The following is a 13,691-nucleotide window of genomic DNA, read 5'->3' as shown; positions in this document are numbered from 1 at the left end:
CTGCAAGAGCTGCATGTAATGGGGCCAGAGGCCCGGCCCCATCTCTCTCTTTCTCTCCCACCCCACCATAACCAACCAAACAAAAAAACAGGAGTAGTTAGGGGCGGAACCTAGACCTCTAAATTTAAACAATGCCCCAAATTTTACTGAAATCTTGAAAACTTCACTAAGCTTCTACTGAAAGTTTTCCACTTTAAAGTTTTCTGGTATCTAGAGTTGTACTTCTGCACATAGAACTGTCACAGTTTTGACAGAATAGAACAGCTTGGCATGTAAAGCTTTAGTATGGACATAATTTAAACTTGTTGCCTAAACTAAAATTAATAAATACTCACGGATTATGGTACTCATCAATGTAAAATCATGGAAAAAACAAAACATACGTATGTTTTACTATATCACATAACTATGTTTCATCTTCAGAATGAAGACAGTAATAGCAATCTCATATTGGTAACATGTTGATCAGCTCATTGTATTTTCTACATGTTATGTGATGTTGAGCTCCCTAAGTACAAAATTGTTTATGAATATTAATAATGTTATTGCTTGAATTGTATAAAAAATTATGAGTGGACTAGCAATTCACTTGGCTGAATGAATCTAAAGTAAAGTAGATGTCAGCGAAGGAAGTAATTTTGCCTAACTGATGACCAAAAGTTAGATTGATAGTATCTCTACATTTATAATTAAATCTCACTTTCAGTGTTGACCCTAACCTTATAACTCTACTGTAAACCTTTTGGCTCAGCCTCTGGTGGCATTCTCCTCTGATTCTGAAAGTTATACTACCTTCTGGGTATAAGGTCAATCTCATATGACCATGTCTCCTAGCCCACCACTTTGTGCAGTAAGTTTAAAACTCACCTATGTGTCACAGATGTTGAACACAGAAAATCCACTAGCAATGCTCCATAAAATCCTACCTGCCCTAACTTCGATGTTCACCCAACTCACTCTCTCTATTAATTGTAATTAGACAGACAGGAACCTGCAGACTGATTCCTACAAGTGCTCTCCATATGATGTGGTCAGCTTTGGTATATGCTATAGGTAGCTGGAAAGGGTCTGGACTAGTTGGACTAGTTGATGGTGATATGATTTGGACTGGTTGATGGTGACCCTCAGAGTCAACCTAAAATGGTAATGCAGGTATGTCCTTTTGTCTTTATAATAGCAATAAAGATTTGTAAAGTGCTGGCTATCTAAGCATGTGGGAACATCCTTTTTTAGTGGATACCTAACTCAGAAAACAGTCGCCACCTACGTAATCAAAACAAATAACCAGTTTTCCATCCAAATTTCCCATATGAAATATGTATTTTGAATACATTCTTCAGTGCGGCTAAAGAGGCATTATGAGATTCTGAAGAATCCTGATTACTTCAACAACTGTTTTAAGTGCCTACATTTTTGCCTCTCCATTTACACCTCAAAGGATGAGAATGAATGGTTGAATTATAGAAGAGGCTTAATAAATTACCATGCTTTCTCTATCTGTTTAATCATTATGGGTGGTCTGCCCCCAAATCCATCTGCTGGCTGTCCAGCTGGCAAGTACAGATTACTGTGTGTCAGAACTATTGCACAGCTGCATGTAGGCCACTGATGATTTGTTTTCAGAACATATTGCATCCCAGTTACTTAAATGAGGTTAAGAAAAGGGCTTTACTCAAACAAAATACAGGGCATATTTAAACCATTTTCCCTTTTTGCTGACAATATTTGTATGTATTTTATATCAAAATACAACATTGCAGATAACACACTGAATAGACTAATACTACAATAACATTCTGGGCTAACACCAATAGTGGATGACTACTCCTTCGTTTTAACAGAAGTTAGAAGCACCTACAAAGGTTGCCTAGAAATCACAGGCCCAAATCACCCTGTCGCAATATCACTAAAATCAGTTAATAATGACTAATATTTATAGGCCAGGTAATGCCATTACACTTTACTGTATAAGTGATCAGAGACTGTAACTAACTCTACCCATAACAGAACAGAAGTTCAGGACATAAAACGAGTCTATACCTGTAACCAAACAGAAGTTTGGTGCACACAGACTAATTTAAAATGGCAGAACCTGATCTAAGATTTGCCTCCCCTCCCCTTCCCAAATAGCAAATGTGTGATCTGTTCCCTACCAATCTAAACTCTGCTGCTTACAGAAAACCACATAACTTAGATCAATCCATCCCAAGGCTTTTTGAATGCCTGCTTTAGCCTTCTGATAGATAGTCCATCATATCCTAGGGTGTAGGGAACTCAGTAAGACAGAAAATGTATGTGATGAGCATGGTAGGACATGTTCAATCCGATGATTAAGAATGTACAAGTTGTCTGCAATTCCTACTTTTATTACTGTACTCCAAATATTCCAGGCAGCCACAAGAGTAAGTGATGCTTGCCAAGAAGGAAGATAGTCTGAAGTTACCTAGGGGACATCTTGGCTGCTCACAGATGTTAAAAAACAAACAAACAAAAAACAGTGCTTTATTGAAAGAAGCAGTGCGTTCCTTTGACCCAGCTCCACAGCATTTGTATAGATCGAGCATTTCAGCAGGGCTTTTTGGTGCTTTTATCTAAAGCTGAGTCAATCAACTATTAAATAAAAGCACCAAAAAAGCCCTACTGAAGTACCCAATCTATACAGATGCTGGATGAGCCAGGTCCAACTACTACGATACTTCTTCTGGGCACCTGCTGGGTTCAGCGCAGGAGTGCACTGAGTTTAAAGGAAAGCACAGTTTTGGGGGTTTTATATTTATATAAAGGGTTTTATATATATATATATAAAGTAAGTAGCCGTTTATTATTCTTGAAGCTGAAGCAATGAGGTAGGTTTTGTACATAGTTGTCAACTTTCTTCCCCAGAGAGCATTAACTGAACCATTCAATTTTTTTTATTAATATAGAAAGTTTTAAGCCCTGGCTATAAAACGTAAGCTTCCGAACCTCAGGTATTGAACCCCATGGAGCAAACACCCACCTGACATGTTCAAGTAAAAAAGGCTAGACTTTTCAAAGTACCTGATGGGTTGTTGGGATTTTTTTCCTGCTTTTTTGAGGATGAAGGGTGGGTGGAGAGTGTCAGCAAGTAAAATATAGTGTGTGAAATCTGTTAATAATGACCACCAAAGGCACTGCTGCTTTTCTGGCAGCTATAACAGATGGCCAGATAATGCAATGTGATTAATAGGGAGGAACTTCCCAGGGACTAAGCTTTTACTGGGTGCTAGAACAGGTGGCTGTGATTAGCAGGTGAAAGCTAGTTCAGTTTTTTTGGACTTTGGCTTTTCCTTTGACTTTGGCTTAATAAGAATTGTCTTTTTCAAGGCCAAGATTTTCAAATGTCTCTTTCCAAAGTAAGGAATCTAATTCTACGTTCAGTCTATTTTTCAGAGCACCCCAATCTATTTGAAATGTGTTACATGTTACAAAGAATGTGCATCTTTAAGCATTTTTCTTGTTAAGCAAGTTTAACCGCCTCAAGTTGTACTGATAACTAGTTGATACAATTGGTTATAGATTATACTGATCATTGTAAATCTGTTTCTATTATAGCTAAAGGTTAATGTGAAGAGCAGCTCAGATTCCATACTTGATTTTTATGTAATAGAAATGAAATGTTCATATATGGTTCCCTTCATTTAATGTATAGAGTCTGTGTCTGTTAAGAGTAAACACATGACAGTCTTTGATTTATGTTAGGAGTAAGCAAATAACCAAAAATAAGCTGGCAGATCCATTAGCAACCAAGGAGCTCTATGATCAAGAATTAATTTCCTTAAAGTTCATGTAACTGCAAAAATGTATTAGTGCTCAGATTAAAGAAAAGCTGAACATCTGTTGTTTCTATAAAATAAGAAATCCACTATTTAATTTAAAAAATATGCTTTAAATGTTAATAATAGGAATAAGAAATTCTGATCCATAAATATACAAATATTCATATAACACAGAGAAAAAATATAAAATCAAAAGGACCGTGACTACACTATAAAAAATTAAAGGAGGAAGGGGGGATTGTCAGAGGAATTATTCCTCTGCTTCTGATGAAGTATTTTCCACTCTGTGGCTATAACTACAATCATTTGAACCAAAGGTGACTAAGAATTGCCTACATGAGATACAGGCAGTAGTCCAAACATGTAACTTTTACTTTTATTCTTAGTCCAAAGGTGACACATATATATTTTGAAGCAAGATTTTCACATGTCTGTCTCTCATTGTTGTCTGAAAATGCAAATGGTTACATCTAAAAGCATCAAACTTGTCTTGTTTTGTAAGTCTTAAACATTCAAATTAAGAAAAGTATTCTTAAAGATATTCTAATATTATAAAAGTCTTAATCTGTCTGTCTGTCCATAAAGCTTTATTTGCACTCTGATTGGTGGCAGTTGTGGGTATGGACCAGGCCCAACACAGGAGAGGGGAGGAGCAGTGGGGGGAAAGAGTGGTCTGTCTTCACCCCCACCCCCACCCCCACCCTGCTCCCTGGAGATGGCAGCAATGGAGTGGATGGAACAGCAGAGGTGAGGTCAACAGTGCTGGCCTCACCCTCCCCACCTGCTCCCTGCAGGCCACAATGATGGAATGGGAGGTGGGGGGGCCTTGCTCCTTGGAGGTGATGGCAGCAGTGCGGGGGGAGAAATGGGGTTGAGACACCATGGGGGAGGAGAGGCCACAGTGCTAGCCTTGGCCCACCCCTCCCCCCTCTGTCATCATCACCTGCAGGGCCGATGCGGCAGTTGTGGGTATGGAGCAGGTCCAACACGGGAAAGGGGAGGAGCAGTGGGGGGGAAAGAGTGGTCTCGGGCTGACACAGCAGCAGTGATAGAAGGGGAGGAATGGGCCTGGGCCTGACACAAGGAGGGGGAGGAGTGGGCCCAAGTCAGGGAAGAAGCCAGCCTGCCATGGCAGTCGGGGGAAGGAGCAGTGGGCCCATCTTGATGCGGCAGCGGTGGTGGGAGGGGAGAAGCAGGCCTCCTTCCTCCCTTGGGCCCGGACCCACTCCTCTCCCACCCCTCCTCCCCCATGTCATATTTTTGTCCTGATTTGTGTTTGTGTACTGTATATAGACATGCACACTGTACCTGCAGCTGTCGGGACTCACACACCACTGAGGGAAGCCTCAAGTGATGGGGCCAGCTGCCATCACCACTCCTTGTTCAGGTCCTGGAACTCCACCGGGAAGCAGGAGGCAAGTCTCCTCTCCACTTCCAGCAGAGTCCCAGGACCTGCAGAGCAGGGAGCGGTGTAGGCAGCTAACTCCAGTGTGTGAAACTTCCCTTGGCTGTGTACGAGTGCCAGGAGCTGTACATGTGCCACATGGAGCCCCATGTGATACAGGTGGACTGGCCTGGCTGCACTCCTTGACACCATATGCAGCAATGGCTGGAGCCAGGTGGCAGTGCCTGTGTGGGGCATAAGTGCCCTGAGCACCCACCTGCTGCTGCTGCTGTTGCCACCCACAGCAGGAGCTGTATGCCATGGGGGGAAGCGTGTGGGAGGGTCCCCAACTCCCCCACCCTCCCTCACACCCACTCCCTGCCCATCCAAGCTCTGCACCCCTGGTGCCCTCCTGGGTGCAGGCTCTATGCTGCTGCCAGCCCGAGCCCCATGTTCTGTGTTCCTTCCCAGCCGCAGCTCCCCCCACCTCCACCCCCGCCATTTCCCTACCTGGTACTGAGAGAGATGCTGGGGAAACCAAGCACTTCCCCTGGCAGCTGCAGCAGTGGCAGCAGTAGCCCCCCCCAGAGCCTGAAGTAGAAGAGTTGTATTACTGAAAATCTTAAGAGCATGCAGGAAGAGACAGCATCTGAGTGGCAATTTTGAAAATACCTACAAAAAACTAAATGGTAGATATAGTTGCCTGAGGATATAGATGCCAGGTATCCCTGAGGATCTTTGTTGGTAGTTTTAAATATATCTTAAATAGTACTGAAAGTCTAATAATTAATATTTAATAGTTCATGCCTCTATCAGTGACATTTTATTTTTTGCTATACATTTACTCATTTTTATCAAGTCTAGACTAAAATATTATGAGTTTTTCACCTCTTCTATGTGTTTTCACTAATCAGAAAAAAATGTCCTGAGAGTCATCTAAATATTCCTTTTTTAATTTCATCTCACTGTTCCCAATTATATCAAAACTTTTTCTTAGATTTTCCCTACATCAAACAACATGTTTTCAGGAAACTTGACTGACAATTGGACTGGAAAAATGAAAGAAATGATGTAGGTGGGATTTTCAGAAGCACTCACTGGCTGCATCCAGATGTGTAGGCTCGAAACAGCTTGAAAAACGTGGAAAGGTACATGCAAGAGGTGCATGCACCAGAGGACATGGAGGCTTGGTCCTCTCTTTTAGTTGTCTCCTGGCTTCTCTAGCACACTGGGAGCTGGGAGGACTGAGGAAAGGGCAGTTCGCTTGAAGTTTGGTAATTTGTCCCCTATCAAGGTGCACATGCAGAGGCAAGCATTGCGGTAAAAAGTAGTGGCACAAATTTGTGCTCCTACTATTTTTGCTGCTGCAAGTGCACACCCCTGCATTTGGGGACATTCCCACTGGGTGCATCTACACGTTATAAGCACAGAGTAATAAATTCCAGTGCATATCACACCACAGTTTATTGCTCCCAGGTGCCACATTTGCATGTGGACCCAGGACTGCAGCACATTGAGCCAGGTCAGAGCAGCTCCAGCTGGCACGGGACCCAGGGGACCAACCTGGGGCTGCTCTGACCCAGCTCAACTGCTATGGAGGGGCTGGCTGGAGCACAAGCATGCTTCAGTGCAGGGCTAGCTAGCCCCCACACTGAAGCATGCTTGTGCCCCAGCTGGGTCAGTGTCTACCGTGCACTGCTGCAGAGTAAAAAGTCTGCAGCAGGATAGTAGTTATATTTAAAAGTACCAGCCTACATTGGATTTAATTAGTTTCTTGCAGCCTAATAGCGCCGCATGTGTAGATGCTGAGACTTTACTACAAAGCTAATTAGGCAGCTCTGCAGTAAATGTCTTGTGTGGATGTGCCCACTGTGGACCTAAGCTGCTTCCATTAAAGATTAATGGCAAAGCTCATGCTAACATCAGTATGGGCAAAATCCTGTTTTATTATCTTATCAAAACTATGAATGAGTGTGCAAAAAAACTCTTTATCAAATGGTAGCAGAGATTTCTTGATGTCTGTTTAAATTAGTACATGAGAAATTCTGGAATATAATGTGAAATGATGCTATACCACGATCAGCCAAGAACTTGCATTTCGAACTTAAGACAAAAGTTGGAATAAAAACTAGACCAAAGTCATCTGGCTATGTAGTTATGTGATTTTCAGAAAAGTTGTTAATCAGGAAGCTTATGAATAACAATTATTCTGTAAAGAGCCAACATTATTATTTGAAGACAGGAGAAAAAACCCAGAAATGTATGTACTATAATGGGGGGATTTTTTAATTAATTTAATTATTTTCTCTATACAAGCTGAGTATGGTTCGCACTCTTTTCATACTGATTTATATCCTTCAAGCACAAAACTAAAGATACTACTGGTATGCTGCTTCTCTTATTTTCAACCAACAGGTACTGAGATAATAAAGACACTTCAAACATTTTTTATCACAATTGTTACTAGTAGGGTGAAGAGACAATATGATACTAGTGAAAGAGCAATGAGTCTGCCCAAAGCAGAATAACTATACAGATATTGGCTAATGGAAAGCAGCAAATCTCAGAGCAGTGAAGGCCATGACAATTGGAACATGGCTCATTAACTGTGTGGGTTTTTATAAGAAGTGCTGATATCTGTGTTCCCTCTGACCAAGAAGAATCTGTGCTGCAGCAACCTCATGACTTGTTTCATTGCATAGCTTATAGACCACCTGCTGCTTAATATGCTACAGCTGATGATGCTTTAACAATTTGCTAGAAGCCAGGACTAGACAGGGAAGAACAGCCACTCATTTGAGCTTCAATCCATATTACTGAAAAATCAGCAGGTGATGTGACTAAAGAAGATAAGGATGATGTAGTCAGTAATGAAACTCCTTCCAGAATTCCAAATCGAAAGCTAAACATATCAGCAGAAATCAATGTGCTAGGTGAGCTAAATGGTTTCTGTGCAGGACAAAACTAACTTAGGTATGTTGGAAATAAACAAAGGAATGACAACCATAACACTAACAAAGCTGTGATCAAATGAAGATTAATGACCCTTTCAAATGTTTCATTTATGGATGTAAATACAACTTGCTTTTAAATGGAAAGATGTGGGTGTACAATTTTGGTTCTGCAAATTTTTAGGCATTATTGAGTTTGAAAATGAATCTGAGTTTAAAATTAAGATTTTTAATTCTTGCATTTAAGAAGACTGAAAAGATTCTGCTCAGCTTGTTTGTTTGATACCTGTTTGGTATTGCAAAAAGAGCTCCTAATATCTGTTTTTAAGAGGCTCTGAAAACCAGAGGAAAGTACCTTTTTTTGCATAAACAGAGAACGAGTGAGAAGAAAACATCTATATTACAGAAAATAGGTTATATTATTAAATATATGGTATATTAAATGTGCTAAGAAATTGTGTTTCTGCTTTCATTTTTGTGAATGTTTGAAGTGTGTGCGCGTGCATGTGCACACGTGCATGCTGTGGGTGAGAAGGACTTCAAGGATGCCTTTCCTGCTTGGAATATCTCTCCCAGAATAGTTTTGGTGTGGCTTATGTCAATTTTTACCCCAACATTTATTCACATGACAGAATCATTTTGACCAGGGTACTTACCTGAGAAATGAGGATCCCAGTCCCAACTCCACTGAGTATTTAGGTGTTTTATTCCTCACAACAAATATCTTTAACAGGATAGATTGAAAGACATTTATCTCAAAGGAGTCTCTAGTGAGGGCATTCTTCTGACGGGTGACAGGGAGGCTAGGGACAGAAGTTACACATGAACTAGTTTAAGTCATCAGAAACTAGTTTAAAACTGTAATAGAAGAGAAGTTCAGTGCACATAAACCAGTTTCAAAATGGCTAAAAGTGGTTTAAGATAAACCTGGTTCAATGTAGTATAAGATTTAACTAATTTGGGTCAAACCGGTTTATGAAATGTCTGTCCCAGGCCCCTTCCCGGTTCAAGTCAAATCACTGTCCCCCAGCATCCCAGCATGCTCTCCAGCCCTGGTCTGGGTTGTAATGTGCTGTCTGCTCCAGCAGTGATGGGCTGAGGTGTGGAGAGGCAGGGACTGGCCCCTGCCCCCCTCCTCTCTGGCAAACCTCAGCTGGGGTCTGGGGCTAGGGAGAGGAGTTACACTTCCCTTCCCCTGACTCCAAAGCTGCCCTGCCCTGCTAAAAACTTACTTCTGGCTGTAACTATGGACTACAAATCCCAAAGGCACCTGGAGGCAAGAAGAAGTCATGAGCAAACCTGCAGAGTTCTGCTGTTGTGAGTCTGGACTGCAAGTCCCAAAGATCATGGGGGAAGCAAGAAAATGAAGCAACCAATGCTGGCTACATACCAGAGAGCCATGCTCTAGCACCACCCAGCTTCTGGACTGAGCCACTGCAGGTATGTGGCTGCATTTCCTAAATAAAAATTGACTTTCTGTCCAATTGTTTCTCAGTTTAATCTCTGCATTTTAGACTAGCCTGCAAAGACTGAATCAATTCAGTCTCGGGGTTTTTGACTGCCTGTACTCATCTGGAGAGATCTAGATGCAGATTTCTATTCCAAATGAGGCAGAGAAGACATTCTCTCCCAAATCAAGTAAGTTATCTATCCACTGGGCATAAATGAACAATCAGCAGGGTAACCAGATTCTGCATACTTAGAATGCCTACCGAATCAAACACTGCAGGAAACAGGAAGCATCATATGCTATTCTAGTGTAAAATGTGTGATGAGATTAAGTTCTGCTCATACTCTCTCTGCCTTAAGCCAAACGCAATCCACTTATTATGCTGAGTGCAGAATATTGGCATTTTGATTCATAGTTTCTAGTAGCAGTTCCCCTGGTGGAGTCATTTTCCTGAAAATTCAATGCTATTTTCCCTCAGATTAAACAAAATACAAGATATGAAAATATTCAAGGATCACGATCAAATTAGAAATTATCTTAAAGTAGTACAAGAAAGAAATTACTAAGTCATGAGGGATCAGAACACAGACTGGCTTATCCCACTGATTTGTTATTTTTGCAGTGGTGGTTGTAAATGATCAATCTGCAGTTGTATAGTTTGAAACAGATTTTTAAAACAATCAAATATATGGTTTGCAAAGTTTAATTGTTTTATATGGCCAGGAAAACACAAGTTGGAAGTATAATTTGTTCTTTAAAATTTTGAAAAAAAGTGTACTAATACAGAAACTGGTGTCCATGTTAACCTCTTAACTTGGAAGCATATATTTTACTGGCTATAGCAAGAGTTTGGTTTGTATGACAAGAGGACAAAACTTCTGGATTAAAGAGTTGGAATTTAGAATTAATTAATTCTGTGTGTTAAATGGGCTTTTCTATACAATTTTAAAAGCTTCAAGAACAATATATACAACTGGAAATGTGTTGCCAAGACTTAATATTGATGGCCTATGTTAAAACAGAATAACTCTGCTTCATTTAGGTGTGCTTGTGGGAACTTTCTCTCCCTATTCTCATGCCCCTTTTTCCTCCTTCCCTATCCCCAATTTTAAATTTATGCTGGACTAGACTCAGCCTCTACATTTCAAGCTCCATAAATTATCTATTAGAGGAGAAGCACCTAAATGCAGAATGCCTCCCAAGTTAATGAAAGAAGTATAGCTCCCTTTTACAGAAATCAGCGTAATGCTCCTCACATATACTATAAGGAAGTGTGCATGATGTGACAGAGATATTCCTTGCCTCTCATCCTGTGAGGCACTAGGCATTCCACAAAGGAACAGTGAAATAGTCCATGAATTTTTTCTGATTCTTACTTAAGTCATGCAAAGATGTGTGTGGGTGGGAGGAGGTTTCTTAAACCTTCCCTCTCTTTATCCATATGCAAGAGCATAACAGAACTTTTTTTCTTTAATGTATATTTGACCAGTCTTCTAGAATGCATATTTTCATTTAGAGATCAAGAGTTAGGTGAAAATGGAGGAGGTACCTAATGACAGAGGATTCTGTTAAAATTAACATATGAATTAAATGTTAATTCTACAAATGAGGATTCAATAAATTTATCCAGTGCTGCCACTTTTGGTAACTTAAAATTTGCATTCTCTAATTGCCTTTTCTAATGGTCTGTAAAGAAGCAGAGCAAGAAGAACACTCTCATTTTATTTTTTTGTTTTAACCTGGATTTGCTGAGTTGTGAAGAATGAAATTCAGTCCTTCAAAATCAATATATCTACCATATAAGTCGTGTGTGCTAGAAACAATAACATTATTAAATAAATGAGGAAGTCTAAAAATAAAAGAACAGAACATAATATTGTACTCTATCATTATTGAGGATAATATGCAGAATATTCAAACGTGGATAAAAGATAGAATTTTTATTGTAATCACCAAATAAATATCCTTGCAGAAGAAACATATAGACAAGATATGCATGCCTGATGTTGAAGAAAAGCATGTTGTGCCTAATACACTGGAGAAATTGTTCAAGAACAGTTCATCCATGTAAAAATCTGACCGCTTTTATGCTGCCAAGGTCAATGAGACCTACAGTGTTCTGCTAAGTAAGTGCAGGTCACACAAGTTAAAGCTGCCTGAAGGCAACTTTAACTCTGTCCAATTTTTCTGGAGCTTTTTCTAAAAATGGGATAATGTAATTTCTTTTTAAAAAAAAATGATCCCCTCACAGCTGGCCTTTTTTATAACAGGTAGAGTATATTTACATGATCTATGGCAGAAACATATTTTTTAAACAAATAAGCTGTTTTTATGATGCAACAAATAAAAACAATATGTACCCTATAAAAACCACAGGGTTATCTTACTTTATTATATACTGCCAATTAATAAACAGTTATAGAAACATGCACAACTTCAACAGTAAGTACTTAAAGCTTTGTCTCATTTGTTTTGCAACTGCAACCAAAATAACAATCTGCCCTTACTTTAAATATGTTTTTTCTTCAAAAGAAAATAGAATTTGGCTATTTTAACTATGGACATAAAATCTCTAATGATTTCTAGCCTTACAACACAAGTTTAGTCAACATCTGGCATAATGTTCTACACTCAAAAGACTTAGTCTTGACTGACTAGATTTAGGCATGATGCCAGAGGAAATGGTGAGTCACTCTGAATTGCATCAATCTGATTATTGTTATATCAGCAGAAGCTTTTGTTTTTGTACCCCTTTCCTTAACATCCACAATCTGATGTTAAACAATGACTAAAACTCCTACCAGATTATTATAGCTAACAAAATAACCTGGTTTGGGTTTTTGGGGGTTTTTTTGGGGGGGGGGTTACCCTTAGTTTTTCAATAATACTAATTCTTTGTACTAAACAGGAATAATAAGAAAAAATACTTAGATGAAGAGGTCTCTCAGCAGGAATAATTACAGGGCACAAAAAACCTTGGCGCAGTCATATTGTCTTTATTGGTAAAAACTCCACTGAACTGACTGACTTTCAGTTGAGATGACTCAGCTACCAAGCAGCAGTGAATGCTTACCACAATGAACTCAATAGAACAAATAGCTGGACAGTTTTTTGACATAGTTCATTAGTGAGTGACTCTCTAAAATCCTGAATGTTACTACTACCACCACCTGCTCTCTGTTAAAAGGCAATCAGACTTTTTGCTGTTAAGAAAATAGACAAAAACCTCACATTTATATTTACCATAAGCCAAACTTCATTGTCTCTGGAAAGGTTTATAGGGTACATATCACTTAATAGGAAACCCAATATTTAACTCAGTCACACAAGAAAACCTAGGGAACTCAATTTACACATAGGGTATTGGAATCATATTGATAGTAAACATTCTTCCTAGAGCAATACCACAGCACCTTAGAGGAAAAAAGACCAGATGTAATGAAGGATATTAGAGTGGGACTTAAATTATGCATTAAGTCTAAATATTGGGATCCTAAAAATCCTTTCAATAGCTGCTATCCCTAGAGGCCAAACTAAACTTGTGATCTTAACAACCTCCAACCATCTGAAAATTCTACTTCTTCACCTTATCAGAAGTACCCCATATTAGAAAAAGCTTGCGGAACATGCCTAGAACAATTTGGGGCTCCATACAAAACCTGATAGCCAGCCCTTTCTCTTAAAATGGAACTTGTGTTTGAAGTATTTCTTTTGCTCTTTTATATGCAAGACTCATGTTTAGTGAACTTAATGAAGAAGCAAGAGGCTCATATTCAATTTGCTCATCTACTCAAGGAAACACTTCCTTCCTCCCAAGGGAATGCCCTTACCATCTTACTAGTGACTCCCAACTGGGGAGCTATACCATCCCAGGGTTTTGTGAGATCCTTTTAAGGGTGCCATGGGGTGCTGTACAAGGATAGGTTATCCATTGTACATACTGCCCCTCCCCCCCACCTCTGCCCCTGCTGCTGACTCACTCATGCCTGGCAGCGCCAGCAGAACCTGGACCAAACCAGGATCGCAGGGTGCAGCAGCAGCGAGTGCCGTGTGGACTGTGCACCGGGAGAGCCCCGCAGGTGGCCGTGAAACCCCCAGTGGCTCTGCAA

This window comes from Gavialis gangeticus, unplaced genomic scaffold (genome assembly GCF_001723915.1).
Source record: "Gavialis gangeticus isolate Ggan-Ray unplaced genomic scaffold, GavGan_comp1, whole genome shotgun sequence".
Lineage (NCBI taxonomy): Eukaryota > Metazoa > Chordata > Crocodylia > Gavialidae > Gavialis > Gavialis gangeticus.
Note: the sequence above shows the minus strand (reverse complement) of the source record.